The sequence below is a fragment of the Gouania willdenowi genome, chromosome 24 (assembly GCF_900634775.1).
Source record: "Gouania willdenowi chromosome 24, fGouWil2.1, whole genome shotgun sequence".
Classification (NCBI taxonomy): domain Eukaryota; kingdom Metazoa; phylum Chordata; class Actinopteri; order Blenniiformes; family Gobiesocidae; genus Gouania; species Gouania willdenowi.
Window position 1 is genome coordinate 2,887,033 of NC_041066.1, and position 26,912 is coordinate 2,913,944.

The window sequence follows — 26,912 nt, forward strand, 5'->3', positions numbered from 1 at the left end:
CACGTGCCCAGGCAGATGAAGAGCCGTCCTCCCGTGTCATTTGTTGGACTCTAAGCTTCATCTTACGCATAAATCCTTCCCCAGCCTTTATCTCATGTAAATCCTTTGAAACCAGCAGTCAGACTTAACTAAAGACTACCTGCGCTGAACTGACATAAAACATGAGATGGGAAACTTTAAAATAAGTTAATCATTTAATTTCACAAATGCTTTTTTATCGCTCCCTGTTTTTTTATTTTCTCTAATTTTACCCTTTAATTAATGCAGACCTATGCAGAAACCTCTCATCTGTTTTTAAGAGTGCTTGAGCTTGTTTTGCTTCTTGCCATCACAGATTATATGTCCTGATTAGTGCAGGCATCAGTGGCTGGTGTTGTCGTTTAATTTCTTTGTTGGAAGTTGGCATGGCTGGCACCACCCTGGGCAAAATTGAACTCTCGCCAGTCCATGAGCACCCGTAATGAGTGAGTGAATGAATGAATGTTTGAGACTACCAAGTTGGCTAAAGCAATTTTTTTTTGTCAGAAATTGATTTGATAGCGTATCAGCAGTACAGTTAGTCATCAGATGAAAGTCGTCTTCAGCCCACGTCTCTCCACAGCAGAGGCGCGTATCCTGCGCTCAGGGATGTGATACAATCATGAATACATTAAAGCCCCTGTACATTTTCCTGTGTGGAAACAAAAGGGGTAGTGGGCACAGCACAAAGCGTCACAGTAGGTGAGTCACTATTTCCACTTTGCTTAAATCTGCAGCCGCTCAAAGGTCGCCGTGAGTGATTCGTTTATTGCTTGATGAGATAACAACATCTGCAAACCAACAACATTACTTGTGGCACAAGTTGAATCAATGCAGATGTTGTCATACAGTAACAAGTCAATATTCTTACAGAGTGGTTTTCTCTGCATTCACTAAATGAATCATGATGCGGGCAGTGAGCAGTAACTGTGTTTTCTTAATGATTGCTCTGCTACAAAACCACTTTAGCCATGAGGAATGAAACACTTCTACTGATTCTTTTTGATTGCACAGTTCAGGACTTTAGATTCTCAGCAGCATTGAAGCCTCTGATCGATAAACCACCAACAAAGTGAAGCAGTGCATTCAGGAAAGGCAGCAATTAAAAAAAGAGAATCACGTGAATGTGATAAAGGGATGAGATGGGAAAGAAAGAGCTGTATTTGTTGTTGTGTCCAAGTGCTGGGGGCTGAGATCAGCCTAATCAATAGAAGGGATAATGTGGAGATGAGTAGTATGACATCAATATAAGGTGCAGCTCTCCAGCCCACCATGTGCTGAGTAAACAGTGGCTCCCAGAGGAGGAGGATTCATTGATGGCTCCTTTCAGCGGCTTGTAAGCGTGGGCGCTTCACGACCACCTCATGGACAGTCCCGCCCACAGAAGATGGAGGAAACTGGTCGATATGCTGGTTAAATATCACAATGTCTCCACATTGACACGCTCCCACTTCAGAAATCTGAAGCTCTGTGATTGAGACACTTGATGAGTTGACTTAGTGACTGTGTCCCTGTAGGGGTCACCAACATGGTGACACCATTACAAAAGTGTTTGTAGATCATTTATTTGTCTTTATTTTTTAATGGAATCCTGAAAATAATTTAATGTATCTGATATATATCTATCCATCCTCTTCCACTTATCCGTTGCTGGGACACGGGGCAGCATCCCGAGCAAGGAGGCCCAGACTTCCCTCTCCCCGGCCACTTCTTCCAGCTACTCCGGGGGGATCCTGAGGTATTCCCAGGCCAGCCGAGAGACATAGTCCCTTCAGCGTGTCCTGGGTCTTCCTCGAGCTCTCCTTTCGGAGGGATGTGCCCTGAACACCTCACTAGGGAGGTTCCAGGGGGCATCCTAATTTGGTGCCCAATCCTCCTCATCTGGCTCTTCTCATTGCAATATTAAAATGTATATTATGTGTCTATATACACATTGTGGTCATGATCCAAAAAAGGTTGGAAAGCACATCCCTATTGCAATAAAATGTGATTTCACAGAAAAATCTCTTTGTCTTCCATTACATCACAAATCAGAATGCATATAAATCTTTAGATGCATATACAGTAATTATTTACTCTGTGGTCGTGCAAAACATAAGTTTTATGACAGATGTTGGCTAGTAAAAAATAAACTATGATTTCATGACATGGGATGAAATCCAATCAGAATTTGTGGGATCCTGTGTTCTTTCCCGTAGATCACATCAAATATGTCTTTAAAAAAACTGTTATGCTTTATATTTTAGTCGACTACATCCATAACAGATTTATTCAACTAAAATCCTTATGTCAATTAGTTGATTAAAACTAGACTATAACTAAAATAGACCTGATGAAAATATGTTACATAGAATTAAGGTGTATGTTTATGATTAAAACTAAATAAGAATTTGCGATAAAAATGAACACTAGTAATGTACCAATAATTCAGCCAGCGAAAATTTTCGTTCAAAAATTAAATTTTCTGTTTTTGACCGAGATACTTTTTTCGCTGGGTAAGCGAACAAAGCGATTAGCGTGTTACTGAGCAGCCGTATTTCAACACATATCAGCACTAAAGTGTCTTCTAAGCAGAAGTTGAGACAGAGGACAAAGTGAAAACAAAGAGACGATCCAGTTATGGGCCATTTATATATCAACACAGATCCTACACCATGGCCTGACTTCAGTGCACTTTGTGTTTTCATGAGAGTAGCTGTCCAGGCAGTTATAGGCCTGTACACATTTTATTTAATGTACTCATGAGTGGAGTCACGTATATTTGATTTATTCTTTGAAGCATTCATATTAATTAATGCAATTGCAATGTCTTGATTTTAGTGAGGATAATACACAGTCACAGCCATAAATGCAATGCTATGAATAATTGGCATAATCATTTCTTTCTGTGTTTCGGTTTACAGGCTTGGTTTTTTTCATTTTCGGGTTTCGGTTTCGGCCAACAATTTTCGTTTCGGTGCATTTCTAATTAACACAGTTATAACAGCACAACATCATCTCCTTGTCATTCTCTCTTGCTGCTGATGAAGTCCTCCATGTGAAAAAGCCAATGTGTGTCATTGGTTAGTAGACATTCTGCTGCGAGCTGTCATCTGCTTCACCCTTTGTTTTGATGTGGTAATGTACTGTGTCATCTTCCAGCTGCCCAGTGTTGTGAAAACCTTTCACTTTACATTAGGATTGTAGAATAAGAGGTATAATTATAGATGTGGTAAATTGGTTACTTTTAGAATTACTGTGTGAAATAGTTTTAAGTGCTGTGTCATTTCCTTTTAAATGAAAGATGCCTTTGAGGCAAAGCTGACTTTCCCCCAAACCGTTCTTTAATAGTAAATGTTAGGTGGGTCTTAGGCCAACATGATGGGTTGGTTTGTTTGGTTTGGTGAACATTCTGTGGTCTACTTCACACCTTAGCCTTAATATGTATGAGGAATCTATTTTTTAAAACTCCATTCATCCCTCTCATGCTCTCTACTGTATTAGCTCTTGGATCTGAAGTGTGTGGCCCATGTTTTGATGATCTAAAGCTCTATTAAGAAATGTTGACTCAGCAGGACCTATCTCTCCTCTCTGTTGCCTTTTTATTGCATCTCCTCTCGCTCATGCCTGCAGCCGTCTGTGAGTGAAGCCTACAGTGTACACCTGTCTGTCAAACTTGCTAAATAAATACACAAAATAGTCCAGTGGAAATTAGGTTGATTTTTGGTGAATCACATTGCTTGTGCTAATATGAATGTTCAGTATTAAGAATGTGTCGTAGTTGAGTGGCTGCAAGCACATAATGTAATCTGGATGTGTTAGTGGAAGATGCAAATAAACATATTCTTGAATTACAGCAGGCAAATCTATGGGGTGCCAAGTGTAAACATTTAGTATAAATGTTGTAGCTAACACATTTTCATTATATATCTTGCTTTTCTTATATTTAGCACATTTTCCTACATTTAACCACATATATAGAGGTAAAAAAAAGGCATTAAATCTAAATATTTAAATCTAAATCTAAATGTTATACAGTATGTTATATCTAATTGTTAAATCTAAGTCTAAATGTTAAATCGTATATATAAATGTTAAATCTAAATCTAAATATTAAATCTAAATCTAATTGTTTAAATCTAAATAATGTATGTTAAATCTAAATGTTTAAATCTAAATATTAAATGTTAAATCTAAATGCCAAATGTTAAATCTAAATCTAATTGTTAAATGTTAAATCTAAATCTATATGTTGAACTTAAATGTTTCACACATATGCTAATTGACCCCGCCCCTTGTAACCTCAACCAATACACAAGCAGAGACACACACAGCCGATCCCACCCACCTCTTCACCGATGCCTGCCTGGGTGATATGTATGGCTGGTTCTCTCCGTGCGGTGGAGATCGAACGCGCGGTCATGGCAGGTGGACGAGCTGCCCTTTACAGTATCTATCTGAATCTGAATGTGAATCTGAATAAAAGCAGGAGAAACACAGTATGGGACCTCTTTAGAAGTGTTTACATTATTATCATTCATGACAATAGCTGCAGCCATCTGTGTGTAAAGATGTGACAGTTATTACCTGTCTGTCCAATGTGCTAAATAAATACACAAAAAAGCCACCATTTTTGCTAAATCATGCTGCATGTGCTAAATAGATGTATTTGCATCTTCTCCCAATATTTTGATGCCAGATTACGTATTTGTTAGATACTGTATATGTGTTTGCTCGTGCTGCCTCGTGGCAAATCTTTGGCCAGACAAGTCCTGGGTAGGGACTCTAACTTTTCCTTTCATAATAATTGTAGCAAGCACACTAAATAGGGTTACTTACAACTTCTGTTATTAATTTCATATTCATATGCTTCAGATAACTTACAAAAGTCGTGAGGGTTACGCTGAAATCACACAAAATTGTGTTGCAAGAACGTCTGCACTGCTAGACACAGGGTTTGTTCTGTGTCATCGAACTCTTTCCAATTCATTTTCAGGGAGTTTATGAGCAAAATTTGAATCTCGTCTGTTTGCTACACCTGCTAGACATTCATTCACCAGTTTTCAAGGGGAAAAATAGCTTGTAAATGAGTGATATTGTTTCAAAACATGCATGTGATGTATTTCCGTCTTATATTGGGGCCATATTTAAAATAAATGAATAATTTAAAAAAACAGTTCTTATTGCTTCGTTAGTTTCAGAACGTGAATTCTGTTTTTCATCTGTTTTCCTTGATCACGCTATCTAGTTTGAGAGCTGTGCATGTTTGGAACTTTGACTATAGTGCAGAGCTAAGCTTGTAACAGATTCATCCGTGTAACCGTAACTATGAATGGAAACTCTCAGCCAATGGACTCCTTGTGTTTGTGCTGAAATAACATTTTTAGTTCTTAAGTATAGTATAGGTGGTGACTGGAATAAATGGCAGTGAGTTGCTGCTGTGACTATTTACCGTAGATATTGTTTTAAATTTCAGATGATATAATTAGTGAGAATTAGGGCTGGGTGATTTTGCCTTAAAAAAAAAAAACTCTCTGATTCTCTAAAGATAAATTTGAGTTTCGCTTAAATTTTGTTTTGTTTTTTTTTTTCAATGCACTTAAAAATGACTGCAGACATCAGATATATTGTCAAAAGTGCAACTTTGTTGCTGTGATTGTTCTCAAGAGGCAAAATAAAAAGTAAATGATGCTCTGTCATTCATTTCTGATTAAAAAAATCATATTTTATAACATATAGCATTACAATTATAACATATAACATATAACATTACAATTAAAAAAGAATAAACTATTCCCTTAGCATCTCAGCATAGTGCGAATAATAATGGCTCACATCACGCTACGGAACGCGAAAAAGTCCAAAAAAACTGTGGTGGAAAAAATAAAAATAAAAATATTAGTATTTTTTTTAACTCGAGTGTGCAAAATAAAAATCGTTTTTATCTACAAATGCAATGAATCGATGAAATCGATTTTTTGCCCAGCCCTAGTGAGAATGTTTGTAGCTCATGAATTCAGTTGGTGTCACACACAAAGGGAATCCCTGTGTGAGTCCAACTGATGTCAAACCTTGAACTGATATCTAGGATCCTTTCCAGTCTGTTTGCACACCTTAAACCCCCACTCCCAGTGGAGTGGGGATACCCAACATAATTGGTAGTGCTTTGAAGTGATGCCTCTCCACTAAGCACTGCAATTCTGCACTCAGCGCTTAACAATACACATTTCTTTCATCTGCGAAGCCAATTAATTTGTGGTGAGGAGTAGGATTTCAAAGCTCAACTGCAGTTAAGGCTGCATGTATTTTTCTCATTGTTCGCTGGAGAACAGGCCACGCTATCACTGGACAATCGATTGGCTTTGTATTTGAAGTGTTGAACGACAACAAAGGTGTTCAAATATAGGCAGGGGAAACTGGTTTTCTACGAGGTGACAGACACACAGCTCTGCCTCATGTACGGTGGAAGGGTCATTAATGCAGTACGAAGACCTACTATTGGGCTTGTGGAACATATTCTGACTCATATCTGGCTTCCTCCTTTATAGTATGATGTATGACTCACAGACGCAGGAGGGAAAAAAAACTTGTCAGACCTCAGAGCTTACTGGTGTTTGTGTGTTTACAAGTGTTATGTTTGTTCATATTCAGATTACCCATAGTAATCCTGCAAATCAGAGTACCACAACATGTTTTATTTAACCATCATGTACCTAATCCAGGGTTGAGGGGGTCTAATGGTGTCTACTCAGGTCTATGCTGTGCAGGACAATGTACACCATGGACAGGACGCCAGTCTGTTGCAATGGACAAAATCCTCACAGACAAAAACTAACTGACAAAAGCCCAACATCTTTTTAGAAAAATGGACAAAATCCTAGTTTCATGTATAAACACATTTTTATTGCAAATATTGTATTAAAATTAACATGTTTTTATCATTTAATTGTAAATAAATTAAATTGTGATTTTGTCCACTTTGCTGATGAGGGGTTGGGATGTTTTTCATGAGATTAATTTTACGAACCTTAATGTCATTGCATCGTAAAAAAATACATGAAATAAATTCCCATCGCAGTCTCCTCTGTAGCAGCAGATGATTAAATAACTACTTAAAAGTATATAAATTGCAATATAAAACCACAATATTGAATTCACATTGATTTTGCAAAATCTGAAAAGCAAAACAAATCAGATCATGAAAATTGTTCCAAATTCGATTCAAGATTAATTTCCTTGGATGCCTCTTTATTATATATGATAGAAGGAGCAGCCTTTGGGTTTGTTTCATTTACACACATATACACACACACGGCAGAAGGACAGTGACAAGAGTTAGGAGACATCACATTTAATTCTGACTGTGGCTGAAGAAACTCTATTTATATATTTATTTTAAAAATCTTCTCATCCTTTGAAAGTTGAATTATTAAAATATATTTATGACTTCATGGTGAGCTGTGTATGTTTGAAAGTGTTAATTGTGTGTCCCTGTTGTACCCATTAGGCATCAAACCCTTTGGGCTTTTACATTAAGCCTACGCAAATAGACATTCAACTATTTATATATATTTACATACATAAGCTTTGTTCGAGAAGGGAAAAAAATTAGAGCATGTATCAGCTTAATGCTGAAGGCTAATACAGTATCTAGGCATTGTCATTAGAACATTGAGATTAATAACTATTACTGCATTTATTTCCATTACAATTCATGGTGTTTGACTAATTATATGTCAATAGGATGTTATCTGTTCATATTAAATGTGTTACCACTTCAGTTACTCATAATTGTTCAGCATAACAAAGCTGATGTCATCCTGTCACTGATTTTCCTCCAACGATTGTTTTGTTCAACAGTAATGTCATCCTGTATTGAATATTCTCATGCAATCATCTGCTTAAGGCACTGGTGCATTGTTATGAATGAAGATTGAAAAACTTGATTACAAAGTAAGACTAGGATAGTTTTAACCCAGAGTGATCCAATACCAGGGAAAAAAGGTGGATGTACAGGTTAATGAGAGTCTTTAAATACAGGACGAAATAATGCCTTTTAAATACTGTACAGAAATCTTTTGGTACGTAAGATAAATGGATGAATTTTCTTTAGATTTTTAGAAATATTCTTAAGATTTTTGATGTTGTATTTTTTATATTGAACATTGTGAGTCCTTTTTCTTTACTTTAGTTACCTGTCCATACTAAAAAACCTTTATGGATGTTTTACATAGGCACATACTGGAGTAAGCCTGTGTGTTCCAGTGCTGCTCTCGTTTGTTGTGGGAATGGGGAAGTGAAACCGAGTCCAAGTGACCTCACCACATTACTGCTTGTGTTTGTGTGTAAGAATGGGAGGGGAGCATGTCCTGCGGCAACCCCGGGGCTTTGTGAGCTGTTGACGAAGCTCTTCTGTGGCCCCTCTGCCCTAGACACACACACACACGGCTCTAGACACACACACACACACACACTCTCATCATTGCTGGGTTTGTTTTGATGAACCCAAGCAACTGTTTGAAAGAAAATTATGACGGTTGTGCCGATTGTGTAAAAGTTCCAAATGAGTCAGCTCTGAGAACTTTTCTGAACAAAGCAAAAAGTGTCACTATTGTTCCCAGTCTGAAGTGAAGACTTATCTCTGTGGCCAAGCAGCTTACACCAGCTTCCCCTCAGACAAATGACGCTGTTGTCCTGACAGGTGGAGTCTGAGCCTTTTTAAGGCTTCTGTAGAGCTGACCAAGGTGAGAAAAGTCATTCCTCAGTAACACCAATGGCTCACACTTTCAAAACCATTTTTTAAAACAATTTATTTTAAATTAAGGGTGGAGAAATAAAGTACAATTAATCAAAATAAAGAAATGTTTTTGAATCATAGAATAGTCAAAAAATATTGTTATAAATAATTGGGAAAAAATAAAAATAAAATATATATATATATTTGTATACGAATGGGAATATTGCTAAATGTACAAAAGTAATACTTTCATATGGTTCCTGTTGGTGTTGGTGTTATATAGATAGATAAAGCAAAGAAAAAATCACAAGCCTTACCTCCAGTGACTTTCAAAGAGGTTTTTTATATAATGTTATAGAAGAAATGGCAGCCTTCACTTATTTGTTTAGGTGCACCTTAAGCAATTCAGCATGTGAATATCTAAGTAAAACAGTTCAATCATGCAAAGCAGGTTAATATAATATGTAACTATGTAGAGTGATTGATCACTGAAAGGAAAATGGTTTAAAGGTTTATTAGATTAACTGAAGTTTTAAGTAGAATGTTTCTGAAGCCATATCTATGTTAATTCTCAACTTACGTTTATGGTAAAGTCTGTTTTACTCCTTAGCTACCCGTTCAATTGGAGTTACTGTATTATTCATTTAGGGAAGTAGAACTCAAATGTGTGAAATAGATTTGGTAGAACCCAATCATTATGGAATTTTAAGGCCATTATTAATACCAATTTTGGATTTTTAAAAAAGACTTTATTCAATACATGGAACGATACATAAAATAAGAACATTGATATACACATGAAATATACTGTGCATGAACACAATTTATAAAAATAGCCAGAATATGATTAAAAACAAAGAAGCAACACACTACTAAATTAAAATAAGTCCACTGATAAATGAGAAAAGGCAAACTTGACCGCATCAGTGATTGCTAAACTCTGCCAAATTAATTATACGCTAATGTCTAGCGTCCGATTAATATCTAGTTTTCCATCTAGTATCTAGTTTTGTTTAGATGAGATTTCAGGGCAAAGGAAACACCAGACGTGCCTGCATTTAATACCCAAGGTGCTTTGACTTATATGTGACAATGAAACACGCAGCTGGTTCGGACTCTTATCTGCTGCCAATGTATCCTAATTGTTGTCCACGTAAGGGCCAGGTGGCAGAATGTAAACAATGTGGGCTGACTTAGCCTTTCTTGATGGATCAGTGATCCTAATCACTAATCCTGATTGGTGTCAATAAATGGCCCCATCTACTTCTACGTCGCACTTGATGACATCCACAAACTGAGGCAGGCACGTGGATCCATGGGGTCATCGAGCTCACAAGTCAATGAGCAGCTTTACATTAGAACATATCGAGCAATGAGGAAGTGGGACATCAGGGGGACTCGGGTTAAATGGAGGGCATAGTGTTAAATGCTAACTTTTAATATGAGAAACATTGTCCATTTGTTAGCAACTGGAGCACAAATGATCTGCTATAAGGCAAGGCAAAGTCAATGTATGCAAAAGGTGTGATCCCTGAATGTTCTCATTCATCCGAACACAGTATGAAGAGTTCATCATTTGCTTCTTCATCTGCTTCCGTCAAAGCTACACATCCATAAATATCCCCACAATTGTGACTCATCTTAGGAATCAGGATTCAGTTCATAATCTCATTGACGCCTTAAAAGACAAAACGAAGCTTTAGCGTAAATTTGATGCTTTAGGGCCTTTAAGGACTGACCTCCCCATCTGTTCAGTAGTGAGGTCAGGTATTCTTTGAAATAAGCCTTGTTAGTTTGGGCCGTAGAGGATTATATGTAGGTGTTTGTAGTAGTGTGTCCGTCTATGTGTCCTGAGACCCAGAGATCTTTTCCCCTCGTTGGCTGGAATAGGCTTCAGTTCCCAGGAACGCGGAACAGGATAAAAGATCATTAGGCCCAAATGAATAATCCCAATCCCAATCAGGATTTATTATCATATCAATTCGGTAAAGATGAATACAACATTTTAGGATTATTATTGTGAAAGAGAACATTCAAAGAAAATGTTCAAAACAGTTTATTTAGTGACTTAACCTGTCAGAAATGCTCATAGGGTGCGCAATACGTCAATCGAGATCAACCAGTTGATTGTTGTGGCATTTTGTGTTGAGTCTCACTGTGAGACTTCATAATTGAATGAAAACAGCACAGCCACATGTACCAGAAATTGAATTATCTGCATCTTCAGACCAAACATCTGATCCTACATGTTTGGGGAAGCAAGTGGAGTTCTTCTAAAGAACAAAGTGAGCCACAAAGACTGAAACGCTCTGTGTGACACTGACTGGCACCGTTAAATGTGTTTGTTTTTTTTCTTAAAGAGCCATCCGTGGTAGAAGTAGTTTGTGAGCCGAAAAGTGTGAACACCGCCGGTTTAGACTTAGTAGGTGCAATCTATTCTAGCCCTTCGGATCACTCATCACATGCATTGCTCTGCAGGGGTACACTCTGTGAAAGTTTTCTCTTTCCAACATGATGTTCAAACATTAGATGAAATCTTTTAACTGTGTATTCAGCCGACTGAAGGATTCCTTTGTTTGTTTGATCTTGCTTGTCCCATAAACACCAGAGGTTTGCCACAGTTTGTGTGGGACATGACAAAGCTGTTGTTTAGCACTTGCCACATACAGTATTTCCCCCCTCCCTGTTATTGTGATTACCGGTTGCTGTCCTAGAAATGCTCTCATGCTCTATAATGCTGCTCACTTCTATAGACAGTATATCACTTTTTATAACTGTGAGTACATGCGTGCAACAGATCTCACAATGGAAATGTAAAGGGCAAGAATAATGACAGATCAGACATAAAACCAGCTCACATACATTTTTATGTTTATTTTTGTCATCTGCCCAGTCTGGGTCATTATAAATCCATTGAAGGATTAGGTGGATAAAAATAGGCTTTTACAATTGAGGACTTACAGTGCATCGTCTAACCATAAACAACCAAATGGCTATTTCTCTGCTTCTTGTCTGCCTGTGATTCAGGGTGTAATTTGTGGTGTGCAGAGAGACTGACCTCGGTCAGGAGACAGAGGCAGGATAAAGAATGGACATTTGGCCCTGTTTGGCATTCTAATCCGTCCACTGTGTGGCAGCTGCACGGCCACAAACCAGCTAAAACTGTATAGACGCTAGAGCAACAACAGTCATGCCTTCCAAGACTTTTGTGCCACTAGAAAGTCTGATGTCCACCCGCAGACCAAAGTCCATCCTTTTCTATGTCTACGAATAGCAGCAGTGTGTCTGCGTTCCCCCAACGGGAAGGTCGGCTTCCTCCAATGGAGCCTCTGATACAGACAAGACTTTTGCTGAATGAGGTGGGCAGTGAGGATGATCTTTCTCCACAAAGGGCAAGAGAAACACGCCAACAAGTGCCCTTGATTATGTCCTTTGGAGTTTTTAAACAGTGTGCATAAAAATAATTATGTTTAAGTGTTTAAGTAAAAAACAACAACAAAGGGATGTGTGATTTTACCATCCAATACACTTTAGGGAGAAAGACATGATAGCAATGCAGGCGTTGAAACTAACCTGCTATGTTTGTTAGCGTAGTCAGTTGCTTTATTGCTCATTTTGTCAGCTATCAGGTTTTTCAAGTATTTTCTTTTTTAGGCCTTCAGTTTTTTGTATATGACTCGTTTCAAATTTGAGGTATTGTTGTTTTTCAGCTTTTTAACTTTCAGCTTGTCTGTGACTTCATTAAGGTCCTTTTTATTGGTGAGTTTTGTAATGCTATTATTCAGCAAAGTTTGTCGGTGCAAGTATTAATTCAATTTCAATTGAATTTCAGTCAGAAGTAGGGATGAGCGGAGTTATAAAACCATTGCCTTAAATTGTTTAAACACTAAATATTTCAATGCAGCGAGCAGTAATTTTATTCCAGATGAGAACGTCAGCGCTCCAATAAACCTGACTTGCTTTTTTGTGAGGATTTGAAAAGCCTGCACTTTATATGAATTGCGCCTGTCATATCCACAGAATCTATTTTAATATAGATGTATGTGTATATCTCATGAGAAGGTGCTGACAGATCATCACACATCTTGGTTCAGCCTGTCAGCCATAACGAGGCTGGCATCGTGCAGACAACTACGCTCACAAGCTGCACAGTCATCACTACATGCCAAGGCTTCGTCTGAATGAATAAAATGTTTAAAATTATGATTAATGTAAGTAAATAATAAAGAAATATATCTACCTATCTGAGTTATGCAAACAAACCAGACACGGTCTGTGTGCTGCTGATACATGCAGTATGCTTTCAACTGATTGTTAGATTAGTTATTTCCAGCCATGATGGAAAAATCAATGCCCCGACCCTCACCCAACTGCTTAGAAAAAACATTTTGAGCATCATATACTGTCAGAGTCATTCTTGTCTGCATGCTACGCTGTCATTTATGGGTTCCAGTTTTCAATCCGAGTGAATCATCCAAAAAACCAAAACAAGCCTGTAGATTATTTCCCCTGTATGGTTTCTCCTTGAACTTGTTGGGATCCACTGTTTGAATCAGGTGCAGAGATCAGTATTGATCCCTATTGAGCCAGAGTGTAACTGAGTCATTTGACCAACAGTCGGCTCCCTTCAAGTTGCCCACAAAGCAATGCCCAAATGAAGACGATCCATCTACTCACTCTTGGCTGCACACCATTGATAGGAAATAATTAATAAATTTTAAAGAACTAAATCAAATGCCTTCCATTTAAATGCTGTATTTTAAACCTAAATTAAAAAGTAAATGACACTTTAAAAAGAGATGTTTGCTATAATGCTGACTAAAATTACAAGGGTATACTGTATACATAAACCTCCACCCCTCAGCCCATGTTTGGGTCACATTATATATATATATATATATATATATATATATATATATATATTTATCCATAGAAAAAACAGGTTAAGCCCACTTTTAATCTGATGTCCCACAGCAGGATGTATTCCACTAATAAACATCTGTGCAAGATAAGAATGATAATGTCGCCCATCTCCAGGTTTAAAGCATGCAGGGATTTGCATTGTCACTGATTTTCTTCTGATTATCCATAGTGTGTTAACCCCAGCACATCCTCCACTTCATTTCTCACATTAAAAAAGCTATTATCGAAGAAGAGATAAAGGATTTATCATCAGTGTAATATAATGACCCCACTACCATGAAAAGGAGCAAGGAAATGTTGGAAAATGAATGGATGGATGGGTAATATAATGAACACAGTCCAAGCCTGCTACTGTCTAAGTGTCATGTGTATGATGTATAACAGGATTCTGCCATGAAAACCACTGCTAAGCTTTTGTAGACAGTTGTGGTCAAAGGCGATGTGGCGTAAATCATTAAAGTTCAACATGTAAGTCCTCATCTCTGTAAACCAAGAACATGTGGCAGAACCAAGATACTGACCTGTTCAGGAAGTGCACTTTACAAAATTAAACTAAACATTTCTATTATTTTGAGATAATAAAGGGGACACTATCTGTTAGTCTGTCCCATTCTAACACTGTGTTTAGCTGAATTTGTTGGTTGTCAAACTCAAACTGCACCTCAAACATGTTTCACAGTGTGGGCTGATTCCACTTGACTTTCAGGGCCTTATTGATATGCTTTTCTTATGATGAGTCATTGCGACTGGTACCAAAAAGACAACAAACCACATTGTGTCACATCTGACACCTACTGAAACCATAACCTTTCTTTCTTTCTGTGCCCTCGTCTCTCTGTGTGAAGCAGTCACGTCAATATTAGTTGTTTGATTTTTTTTTTTACTTTAGCATTGTACCATACGTTATGTAAATCAGTCAAATCTGCTGACTGAGTATGTCTGTGCATAAAATGCAAACCTTTGCATGATGTGATACATGCAGATTCTCTAAAATGAGCACAGCGGTCACAGAAACCACAGATACATGTAATGTGTAAAGAGTGAGAAACAGTTTCAATCATCACACGGAGACAGGTGAGAGCAGATCATCTGTGCTACAGTGTGATATATTAAAATGCATTCATCCTCTTTCATGAAGGTTCCCTGTTCCCAGTGTTGGTGCTCTGTAGATGGGTTTGTATCAGTTGTCAGTCACTGTGGAATTGGATTTCTTTATGCTCGCTTTGTACTTCACTTTGTAACCCTGAACTCTGCCTGTGAACAAATCACCAAAAATCACACTCGCCTTCTCTTCCCTGGTTCTGCAGGGACACCTCAAATTTATTCTTTTACAAACGCTTTAGTGAAAGAAAGAAAGAATATTTTAAAAACTAGTTTTTGTTAAAGAGATGTTTTGATGAACACAATAATTGAGGTGTAACATTTCCACGTTTTGTGAGAAGTGCTCGACATGAGAAAGCAGAATGATTGATTTAGGCTTAAAAGTCCCATGTCATGCTATTTTTCACCCATCACCATTTGTTCTAAGAATCCCAAAAACATAGTATTTGAGGTTTATTTACCAAAACTCGCCTGTTTTCCAGAGTTTTAGCCTCTGAAAAGTCACTTTCTGAGCAACTCTACACAAACAGGCTTTGCGTCCTACTTATGCATATTCATGAGTGGGCGTGTCTATAGACGGGACACTGACTTCCTCCTCCCCTCATGGTGACGTAGGGCCAGGGGACGGCCCACCCACTCCGTAGCCGAGCTCATGCTGCTTTATAAACACGAGACAGTGCATGGGGGCGGGGCGTTCACCGGTACATACTGTAGAAAATACAAACATAGCACTGCATGAAGGATGAAATGCTCACCTTTGTGGGAGTGTCTGTTTACATGTCAATCACGGCAGAAAGCTTCCTGGAGGCGTGGCTTCTCCAGCTCAGTGCCGCGTTAAATTCGTCATCAAAGTGGGAATGCGCCATCAAATTGGAGCGAGGTGTTTGGGCTCACCCTGCAGTAAGAAAGGAGCAAATCACCCTCTAACTAATGATTGAGGGAATCAATGAATGAAACACTTTGGGCATGTGTATGAAGCCCTAATAGCACTTTATCATGTTTAAAGCACAGAAAAGTTGATTTAGCGTAAAAATGGGCCCTGAGTAGGAATTGATACATTCTTAATTGCCATAAAAAAACTTAAATATTGCTTGAAGGCTGATATTGTGAAAAACAGAGGAAATATAAACAAATGTTGAGTGTTTGCTTCTTCCATTCCCCCCATATTCCTCATGTACACTCACACATTTGTTTCTGACTTATTGTGCAACCTGTTTTATGTTCCTCGTTTTGAAGTCGTAACAGCAGGAACAACGTATTCTAGTGTGCATCAGGCTAAACTAATATATCTGGTTAAATAGTCGTTCTCTAATCTATATGTCACTTTGATGCATGTTGCTTATTACCTTATGCCAGCTAATACTCCTTTCTATTAGCTGCGTGTGTAACATCACACGCATCAGTGAAGTAGGAGTTTTTAATACTCATGCATCATCACAGGCATTTGAAAGTTTGGACGTGGGTGAAGCCACTGTGTCAACTCCTTCCTGTGGGGAAACTTTCTGCTTGTGTTTTATCTTTCCCCATGAGGCCTCGCATAAGAACCTTTATGAAACTAACAATTAAGTAGACTTTAAGTTTTTAAGTGTTTTTTTTTATATATATATAAAGCAAAGTCCGTCATCTGTATCCACAGGTCTTCCTGATTATAATAACCTTGATAATGATCTTGAATGTGCTGGTGGCCTGTTATTCAGCTAATTGCTCTTTTATAAACCCTGAATAGATTAAGATAGGATCAAAGACATAACACAGCCTCAGATTAAATCAGAAACTTTAATGTTTGGTTCAAGCAACAAAAGATGAAGCAGATTTACTTTTGTTATGTAAAAAAAACTGAACGGTCATGTTATTAATTCCAGCAAGTTTTTTTTGGCCTTCTTTTTGGATATTATGATAAGGTTTCATTTATTCAGACAACTGTTTTTCAGTAAATTTACTTTGATCCCCTAACCTGTTCCTCGCACATCAAAGCAATCAGCAGATGCCTCTGAAGAAGACTGGCAGTTGACAGTCGAAACATGCCAAGAGATCAAAGTAATTATTATTATTATTATTAATATTATTATTCTTATTATTATTGATTGTAGAGGTTGTCAGCTGAGATAGTTGAAGTATCTCAGATCGCTTTGATTTTTTTATGAAAAAACTTTTCTCCCCCAATGAGTTTTTAAAAAAAAAGTGATGTAGAGGTCTGAAGAGTTAGAACATTCATATTAAAACCAGCTGTAATTCATACTTTTTAAGACAAAGGTTGACAACATACAAGCTCAGTATGTAAATAATTTATTAGGGAAAACACAAGCACTGATGAATAAAAACTGACACATTTTATACATTATATTCACACTATGTAACTGAAGTGTATGAGATGGTGGATGTGCTATAATGTGTGAGTGGAGGAATGTGGTGATGATATGCAAAAAAAAAAATGAAGAAAGGAAAGATCAAATAGAATTAGTGGTTTAACTGTGAGGTGAAAAGGTTGATCTGAGGATTTTATTTTGAAGAGCCACCTTTAGCTAAAGTCTTTGTTGTGCATGTGTCACCCCTGGTCGGTCTGGGACTTGTTAGCAGACGTGTCGGGCTGAGCAGTTGCAGATGGAAACTTAGTCTTTCCTTCTAATATCAGACAAACCCGTGTGGCCGCTGGATATTTTGAAGTTTTGAAAAAGTTGAGGTTAGGGGGTCTCCACAGCATCTCCTACAAAATAAAGTACTGAAGTGTGTTTGTTGTTGGATTATGAATGTGTAAATTGTGGGTCTATGTTCATGTGCAGGGCAGGACAGAGCTGAGACATCCACAGCAGTGAGGAGCAGGCTATAGATAACCTCCAGTGTTTCTATCACATGTGCAGCACATTACCATATAAGACAGCAATATGACTCACCTCACTCGCTGACCCACTATGTGGGAAGTCATGATTCATGCAAGCTGCATTTAAGCAGGCAGGGCCCAAAATACTCTGGCATGCCATGGTATACACAAACAGATACACAACTATCACACACACACACACTCATGCCGCAGTTGCTCAGTCATACTCACCACCCACGGACCGATGGGCTCCGATGCTGTTGTTACAGTGAGAGACATCAGAAAGTTGAACAGGATGACTGGATCTGTGATGAGGTCTTTCTGAGGTAATGCCACTGCCAGCTGACACTTTCAGAGCTTCATTGTTTTCTGCGACCGCGGCCTTTGGAGATGCAACAACCTCTGCTTCGAACAAAGAGAGAAAGCAAAACTCAAACAGGGAGTTTCTTTCTTCCAGTAAATGTTAACGGTTCCTCGATAGCACAGCTTTTACAGTCACGCCTTGGCAACACGTACCTCTGAGTCAAGTCTGTCTGTGTTTACACGTTCACTCAGTTACTTCAGGAGCAATTACTGTAGTAATAGAGCTTTATAAACAACACATTGGATGCTTGATGATTGCAGAAAAGTTTTATTGGGTGTTATTGACACCAGAGATAGATTTTTTCACACTAAATGTAACTTTTCTTTTCTTTCAGTTATTGAATAATTTACAGTGTAACAATTTACTAATAAACAAGTGATTATATCGATGTTAGAGGTGGACATCATTTGCGGTCTCTCCTATGATGATGTGATGTTTGTCTGAGGAACGGTTTGAAATGTTTATAAATATGCACTGAACACTATTGTGGTATGGCAACTGCTGTATTATTTTCACGACACGATGTAGCACATGCTGGTATGCTGTGGTAGAGAGGGTTAGATGTATTCAAAGGAGAGGGAGTTTTCCAAATATATTTAAAATGTACTTTTTGGAAAAAGCTGTTTTTTATATGCTTTTGTGCCTAAGTGTTTGTACAAGTGGCCAGAGATTGAAATGTAAAGCTGGTCTCTGATATTGAACTGTATTTTAAAAAACGCTTTTATTATAATAAAGTATGATGAGTTACGGCAATTATCCAAAATGTTTTGCTTCTTTCACGCGTGACTCACTATGCTCAATTAGAGTTTAGCGTTTTGGTAAAAAAAAAAAAAAAAAAAAAACCTAATTATATGAGTTATTTTAGTTAAACTATAACTGTGAAACACCTTTAGTTATTCAAGGACGACAAAGTATTAATCCCAAGTGAATTTTAATGCACTCAATCTTGTCTAATCAAGGAATTCCAACATGGTCAGTTTTAATTTTCCTTGCATGAAGCACAAAAGCCTCCGTGTGTTTACATTTCTTAAGTAAAAGCCTTCTTACTGTGTTATCTATAGCTGTCTGTGCTGGCTTTCATGAAAGCTGAGCTCCACACTAATAGTTCCTTTTAAAAGGTAAATCTCAGCCATGGTTTGAGTATTGATTTGTGTGCATGAGGTCGTCGCTGATGCTTTGGAGATAAAACTCTGATGTTAATTAGAATGAGTGCTGATCCTTAGAGGAAAGTCCAGCGTCAGCATCAGTAATCATCACCTGGAGATGTTTTTCCCCCACATCTTACATGATTTAACCACACCGTGCTCAACCTTAGAGGGTTTATTTTGGTGTCCACAGAGGGTCAGGTGTTTATTCAGATCTAGAACTGCAGTGCTGAGAGAAGGCCGCGTCTAAGTCCAACCATTCTGTTTCTGAATTGATGCTGTGTTGGCTTTCCTCGCTGAAACAATCAAAGCTCACAGAGAGACACTATTGATTTCTATCTGGAGCCAAATTCACTCAATCAGGAGGAGTCTTGTTGTAGCCTAATATTCCTCTACAATGATCAAGGTTATGTGTTCTTTTTTTACACTGTTGTGTGGAACCATTCATCCATGCTGTGCTCAGTGTTTAATGTGTGTTCATAGCTTCAACTCATTTCCTCCATGTTTTTAAATTTCATTATACATATTTTTGATCGATGCACAAACAATCTTGTCAAATGTGTGCAGTCAATGTGATCAAAGAATGGTTCACATTATTCCTTTACATTGTATGTAATCAACAGAGCACTGAGCACCAGCTGTGGAAGTCCTACATGTATTATCTCAAGATCAATATCAGCAACTCAGTGACCTTCTGAAAAGCTGTTGAGCTTATCAGTAAATAGGAATAGGAAAAAATAGAAAAAATGAAACTTGTTTATTACATGCTGGAAGCTATGTTTAGCTAGCATGATTTGGCTTGCTGTGGTTGTTAAAATGTGAGTTCATCGTGAAAAGAAGCCAAGGAGGAGTCCAGTCCAGGAATTTGTTCAGATTGGCTTAGCGAGCACTTTTGGTCTGAGGATGGATGAATGGATGGATGAATGGATGGATGGATGAGTTGTAGGTCCTTATTTACCTTTACTCTTACAGCACTAATAGAGTGACCCTCTTTTATCAATGTCCCATCCTCCTTATTAACTCTGAGCCAGCCTTGCACTTCTGATGATCTCTGCAGTTTAGCCTGCAGAGATGGGATCAGCACAATCTTTGGGTGAACATTATACAAGCCCCCCTACGGTGCTTAGCATGTATGAAGTGCTGTCCGTGTGGGTGTGCACATGTTTGCACATTGAGTGAACATCAATGAAGTGGGCTTTATTTCTAAGCATGTCTAATGTAAAGCTTATTAATATCACACGAGTAAAGCTATCATTAATGTATGTTCTCCTGCGCCGCATTGGCTTCGTGATAGTGTTTGCATTTGACAGGTGTCATTCTAAAGCCTTTTATAGGTGTGATTTTGAATAAAAGATGACCTAAACTTGGTTAAAATGCATTCACTTCTGTAAAGAAAAACTTAAAAATAACACACTCAAATATTTTCCAGCTGTAGGGGAGACATGGTATGAGAAGGCATGACAAGTCAAACAAGATAGGAAAGGTTTTATTTTTGTATTTAGACATAGGCTCAAGATATAGGCCTCAAAACTCAATAAATGGAAGATCAATTTGCTGAAAAAAAGCAAGTTTTTATCTCCACGGTAAACAGTTTTTTATTGATGTTTTCGGAAATGTTTGTTGTATTGCATTATAGGATGTGGAGTCCCGTAAACGGATGCATAGAAGTAAAAGTGCGCGTAATTTTTCCTGAAGTGTCAATAATAAAGTATTGACAGAGGAAATGAAAACAAACCTTCGAGCGGCAATTTCAACTTTTTACAATTTTCTTTCAAGCAAATGATCTTTGATGCATTGATCTATGAGGCCACACTCTGTTTGATAAAGAATGTTCTTCTGCAGCAGCTTTAAAGTTTTTACTGTAATATTTGCTTAGTGATCACTAGTGTTGTGGTAGTCGAAACCGGTCTTGGTCTCGAGACCAAATTTTAAAGGTCTCGGTCTCGTCTCGGACTCTGAAGCATTTTGACTCGGTCTTGTCTCGGACTCGGGATTTTCTCTCAAGACCGTTCGAGACCAGCACTAATTCCTGCTATTTTTAAACTTTTTTATAATGTGATAATAACACGGAGAAGAACGGGATAAAACAATCCTTTATTCATTCTTTACTCCACCCCGTATAATGACCACAACTTTCCTTAATGTGACTGAGTGACGTGTGTGTGTGTGTGTGTGTGTGTGTGTGTGTGTGTGTGTGTGTGTGTGTGCGTGTGTGCGTGTGTGTGTGTGTGTGTGTGTGTGGCTACGGTGTCAGTTTGGACCGCGGAGCGCAAGGGAGATATGAACTAATCACCGGTAAAACTCCAGAAAAAATAGAAAAAACAGTAAAATGATAAACTGGTGATATTACAGCCTTGAATGCAGTACAGGGGACGCACTTACTCCGCCTCTGGGTCCTAGTGCCAATCGGCCGGTGAAGCCTGTTCCGTTTACCGAGGTCCTTGTGTGTTTAATACGTTTGTGTGTGTAAGTGTGAAAGTCTGCATGTTTATGCCTCAGTCCATCCACTCTTTTCATTATATCCATGTCTTTTAAGGCTTTTATTACATAGTGTCGGCTGTAGTCCAGGCCGCCGCCTTCTTGGATTATGTCGTCACCAGCGCGTCATCACCGCAAGTTGCACTAGCGCAGAATGAGTCAAATAACTGTAAAGAGGTCTTATATTAGTCTATTATCTTTTTAAAGTGGTGTTTTTTTGTGTCTTTAGACTCCAATTATATATATGTATATAATATATTCCCCACAATATAAACAGGTTCACAATATAATTATTTTTTGAGTTTGTTTTATTTAGTTTCACATCTACCTGCAGCTCTTTGTTTTTTAAACTTTCAGAAAGTTTCACTTTTACAGTTACTGCTGGAAACCTTTGTTAATTGATTATTCTAGTTACATTACAGCAACTAAATTAAACTATATCAACTAAGTGAATTAATAAAAATAACCTGTGTAAAGGCTTTTTCAAACTAAAAAATTATCTTGTGAAATCTGTGACCTGTTGACCTGCACAACTCAAAGAATCAGAATCAAGAATCATTATTTCTTGGCAGAAATGCTTTTAAACACTTGCTGTGCATTCAGCTGACATAAAAATATTGTTTTCAAATATGTAGAATAATTGTGAATTTATCAGTAGCAGTAGTAGTTTTAATATTTTAGTTAAATTTTTTGCAGGCACCTTTTTTGTCTGTCAAATGTATTTAAAATAAAGTAAAATTAAAGAGAGAATGTTATTTAACTGTCGAACCTTGTCACAATTTAGTTTATTTATATATTTTTTTAAATTGAAAAAAAAATGTTTATGGTCTTGGTCTCGGTCTCGGCTTGACTCGGTCTTGGTCTTGACTCGGTCTCGGCTCCCGAAAGTCTTTGTCTTGTCTTGGTCTCTGTGCATTCTGGTCTCGGGCAAGTCTTGGTCTCGGATAGTGTGGTCTTGAACACAACACTAGTGATCACTATGGGACAGGAACAGCTTTGTAAGCACTTTACTAATAATTGGTTTTTGTATATCTGAAGTCTCATCAGGAACAAGAACAGAAATCCCTGTTCATCCTGTGACAACCATTACCATATCCCTGGTGTTCTCAGGATGATTTTATTTATTGCGTGGTAACATTTACCCTGTGTGATAGTGACAAAATACACAATCATGCACCCCGTGGCTCTCTGTAATAAACTGGATTAGTCTCCACCGCTGATGCTGCTACTGCTGTAGTCTAATAATAATAACCACTGAGCCCGTGCAGTCAGAGGGAAGCTAACATCAAGACTGTGTCACCGTGTACAATTAGAGGGAGGACTGTAATTACACTGAGGATGAACATGGTTTTAATTGGAATTATCAAATTAGTCCAGCACAACAAATGCCCTCGGAGCTGCACAAGGAGGCAAATATCAAAGTAGATGGTGAAGATGAAGCAGTTGATGACGATGCTTGGCAAATTAAATCCCTAATCCACATAAATTAATCTGCAATAGTGAGACGTTTACTTTAACAGTCACACTTTAATTTACTGTACAGATGCACTTGATTTTCATTAGCCTGTGATTGTTTGGTTCCTGAAACAATGATCACAACATTCCTTCAGGGCCGAGGGTCAGTTAAAGATGTTGGGATGTATGGGACAATTTTGAGTTTGGGGATGGCTGACGTCACTGATCTCTCAGATGAGAGTGCCACATAATTTAGCATGAAGTCATATGGTTAATGCGCCTATAAGTATTGTGTCAATATCAGATTCTGTAAAGAGTCATTAGCTATTGTTATCTTTTATAACATACCTTCTGTTATACCTTCAGTTCACTGAGTTCACTATATGATACATGATAATGGGCTCGCAGTAATGATATGATACAAACATTTTTTTAAAAGAAAAATGCAAAAGAACTAGCCAATGGAGAAATACCCATTCTTTTATCTGACTTTACCTGTGAACATACTTACCTACTTACTCTGGGTATGAACTTTTTTTAGTTTAATTTAGCGATGTCTGGTCACGCGCCATATCATCCCACCGTTACAGTCTATAACTGTGATCAAAATGTCATACTATGCACTGCAAACTCAATGAGTATATACTGTGGATTAGGATGATGACCTATATATGATAGATGATGACCTGTATACTGAAGTATACTTTCAAGTTTCCCAAGATGCATTTCAAACCTACAGTGACAAAAACCTGAAGCACACTGATGCTGAGCATCTCCGTTGATTCTCAACCTTTGAAAGTTCTGAAAACATTTTAAGCTAGAAAGTGACCAAGTAGAATATCAACATTTTGTCATTGGATATATAAAACTCACAGAAACACATTTCATGCCGACATTTTGAAGATTTTCAGAGACCCGCCATCGTGCTACTGACAAAACTTCCGGTTAACTTCAGAACAAGAGTTCAATCTACAAAAGCGTTAAAAACTAATGAAAGACAAGAAGAGATGCTTTTGTTTTAAAAATGGGATGTTTGACTTTTAGCTTGAGGCTGGTCCCAGGAGCATTTTCAGTTTTGCTGCATCATGGGGAGGTTGAGTATGACTAGTGTGCCCACCCTGCATACAAAATGTTCCCATATAGTTCACATCCAGGTATTTCTCACATACTTAATCTTTCCATGCTGTCTAATGTGAACACACTAATTTTGACGTCAAAATTAGTCTGAGTAGTACGCTAGTATGCAATTTTGAACAAAGGGTCAGCCCTGCCATAAAGAGTGGGTGATGTCAGCTGACTATGGGAGTGAACAACAGAGTAAGCATCTGTCAGTATGGGCGTCACCATCCTCCAAGTCATTTTTCCTTCATGAGTACAGACTTGTGAAAACTCCCGGATTATAAAATCATCAAGATGGACTGTTAGTAATGTAAAATATAAAAACATCAGAAGTGATCACACCTCAGTCTGCCCACCCTCTCCTCATTATGCATTTCATTCGTCTCCACCAAACACCACCCGTGTCATATCAAACACTGTCACAGATTACTAACTACCACTCCCACATCAAGGGCCTGAACTATGAGTGTTAGTGGACTGCAGTGTCCAGTCTTACTAAGCAACGAGTCTTGCAAAAATACACAAGACTCATTCAAAGCTTGCGGTAAATACACCTAGCCTTGAGCATATCTGGTCTGTTTCCATGGTAATTATCAGCACATACACCAGCAGGAAAAAAACAAGAGTAAAGTTTGTGTGTGAGTGTGCTGTCAGAAATAAACATGACACTGTGCCTGAGGAAACATAGAGTGCTGCGAGTGAAACACTTGGCATTCTCCCCTCACAGCTTGAAGTGCTTGCTTTTGCGCTGAAACACTTCTCTAATGTAGCAGTTAGTCAACATAACATTCATTGACAACAATTTTGATAATGAAGTCATATTTACTGCAAGTCATTCATCAGACTCAGACAAACTTGGGCTTGTTCTGCAGTCCTAAAGGGATGTGCTTGGATATTAATAAAGCAAATTGTTATTTTCATGTTAAAATGTCAGTGTAGCGTAGTAGTTCAATTAGGATCACTTTAGTCAAATTGTTTTATTTAGGATGCAGTTTAGATTTGGCAGAAAGGCTCTGTTTTGGGACCTCTCTGCCCTTCCAGCAGCTGCGTGGAAAGCCCGAAGCAAAGGGAACGCCTCCTCACTGTTCCATTAGCTACATAGAGAGGCATAAGCAGAGAGAGCGGTCAACAGGACCCCCTGGAACAGAAACACAGACGTTAGATGGCAACAGAAGACACTGTTTAATTAGACAGAAGAAGAGGAGCTGGAGTGGAGGTGGGTTGCAAGGCGTTCGTGGACGAAGCGTGCGGAAGTAGGCGTGTCGCCATGGTTTAAATGCAGCACTGACGCTAACTAACCAATGGGAAGCAGGATGATTAACTGAATTAGGGGATGGATGTTGTCTGTTGTTAACAGCTACTGACAGATGAAGGGGCTACTCAATTAGTGGTATTGGGTAGTATAAAATACTTCAGATTATTAATATGATCTTCTCCATTTGTCAGCATATTTCTCTACAGCGCTTTTTCAGTAACATTAGGATTTATTTGGTATTTAAATTATGAATTCGTCATTCTGCCACAAACAAACAGAAACACTGTCAAACATAATATATTGGTATATATGTGGGATCTGCAGGAACAAGTGGAACTGAAAATGGATGGATGGATGTTTGATCTGGACAATACATTACTAAAATATTACACTGTGTACTGGGGATTACTGGTTGTACTGGTGGTAGAATGGACTCTGTGGTATATAATAATTGTGTATAATCTGTCCATACATTCAGGGCTTGACATTAAGTTTTTTGCTCAGCGGCGACTGTGGCTAGCGGTTTCTCAGAGTTAGTAGCCACTTGGCATTTTCACTAGCCAGAATTTTGTTGTTGGATGATTATGTTTAATATGACATGCTACAGTTTACATGCAATAGATTTACAACCTTTTTATATCATTGCAAGTGATGAGGGAGTAGAAGATGAGCAAACACTGTGTGCAGGTAGTGCTCATGGGAGTTGTAGTGTCATAGTCTCACATTGCATTTGGTTTATCATTTCAGGTGAGAAAAGTACAATTAAATTAATATATAAAATTCAACCTGCCATTATGGCTAGTGAAAGTGTAGGTGTTACCAGCCACTGCTGAAATTCACTGACATTTGGCCATTTGACTGGTGTTTAATGTCAAGCATACGGTCTGTTTCTCACCAAATTTGAAATTCTTTGGACTTTATATATAAATAATAAAAAAAAATTATTAGTATTTCTAAAAAAACGGAATTTAAAAAAAATAAAGTGGAAAACACGGAATTTGGAAAAAAATGAAACTATTTTTAAAAATTGTAAATTGAATCGCAGTTGCAATATCTGTCAGAAAAATTGCAATTAGGTTTTTTGTCAAAATCATGCAGCCCTATCAGCAACAATAACAAAAAACCAGTATCAGTTAGGACTGGGCAATTTTGCCTAAAAAAAAACATTTTTTAAAATTGAGTTCGATTCGATTTTCGATTCTTTTTTTTTTTAATGCACTTAAAAATTACTGCAAACATCAGATATATTGTCAAAAGTGCAACTTTATTACTGTGATTGTCCTCAAAAGCTAAAATGCATAAAACAATCTAAAAATAATGAGTAAATGAGGTTCTGTCATTCAACAATTTCAAGCTTTAACTCAGGTTTAAGCAAAAGTGCAACAGTAACTTTACAGTAGCTAATGTTTTCTGATTATGAAATCAGATAACTACATATTCTATAATATATAACATTACAATTAAAATAATAATAATAATAAACTCTTCTCTTAGCATCTCAGCGTAGTGCGAATAAAAAA

The 26,912-nt window shown here is 37.8% G+C and overlaps 1 protein-coding gene across 3 annotated transcripts in view; it reads left to right on the plus strand.

Annotated features, from left to right (window-relative positions):
• bach2b (BTB and CNC homology 1, basic leucine zipper transcription factor 2b) overlaps nucleotides 1-26,912 on the plus strand; it is a 101,350-nt gene that overhangs the window by 38,815 nt on the left and 35,623 nt on the right. The window contains exon 1 of one of the 3 annotated variants that reach the window (XM_028439880.1): nucleotides 17,789-17,902. The exons of the other annotated variants lie outside the window; for them this stretch is intronic. The gene's annotated coding sequence lies outside the window, so the exon portion shown is untranslated. Of the gene's footprint in view, nucleotides 1-17,788; nucleotides 17,903-26,912 lie in introns of those variants that run through there. 3 annotated transcript variants of the gene reach the window in all.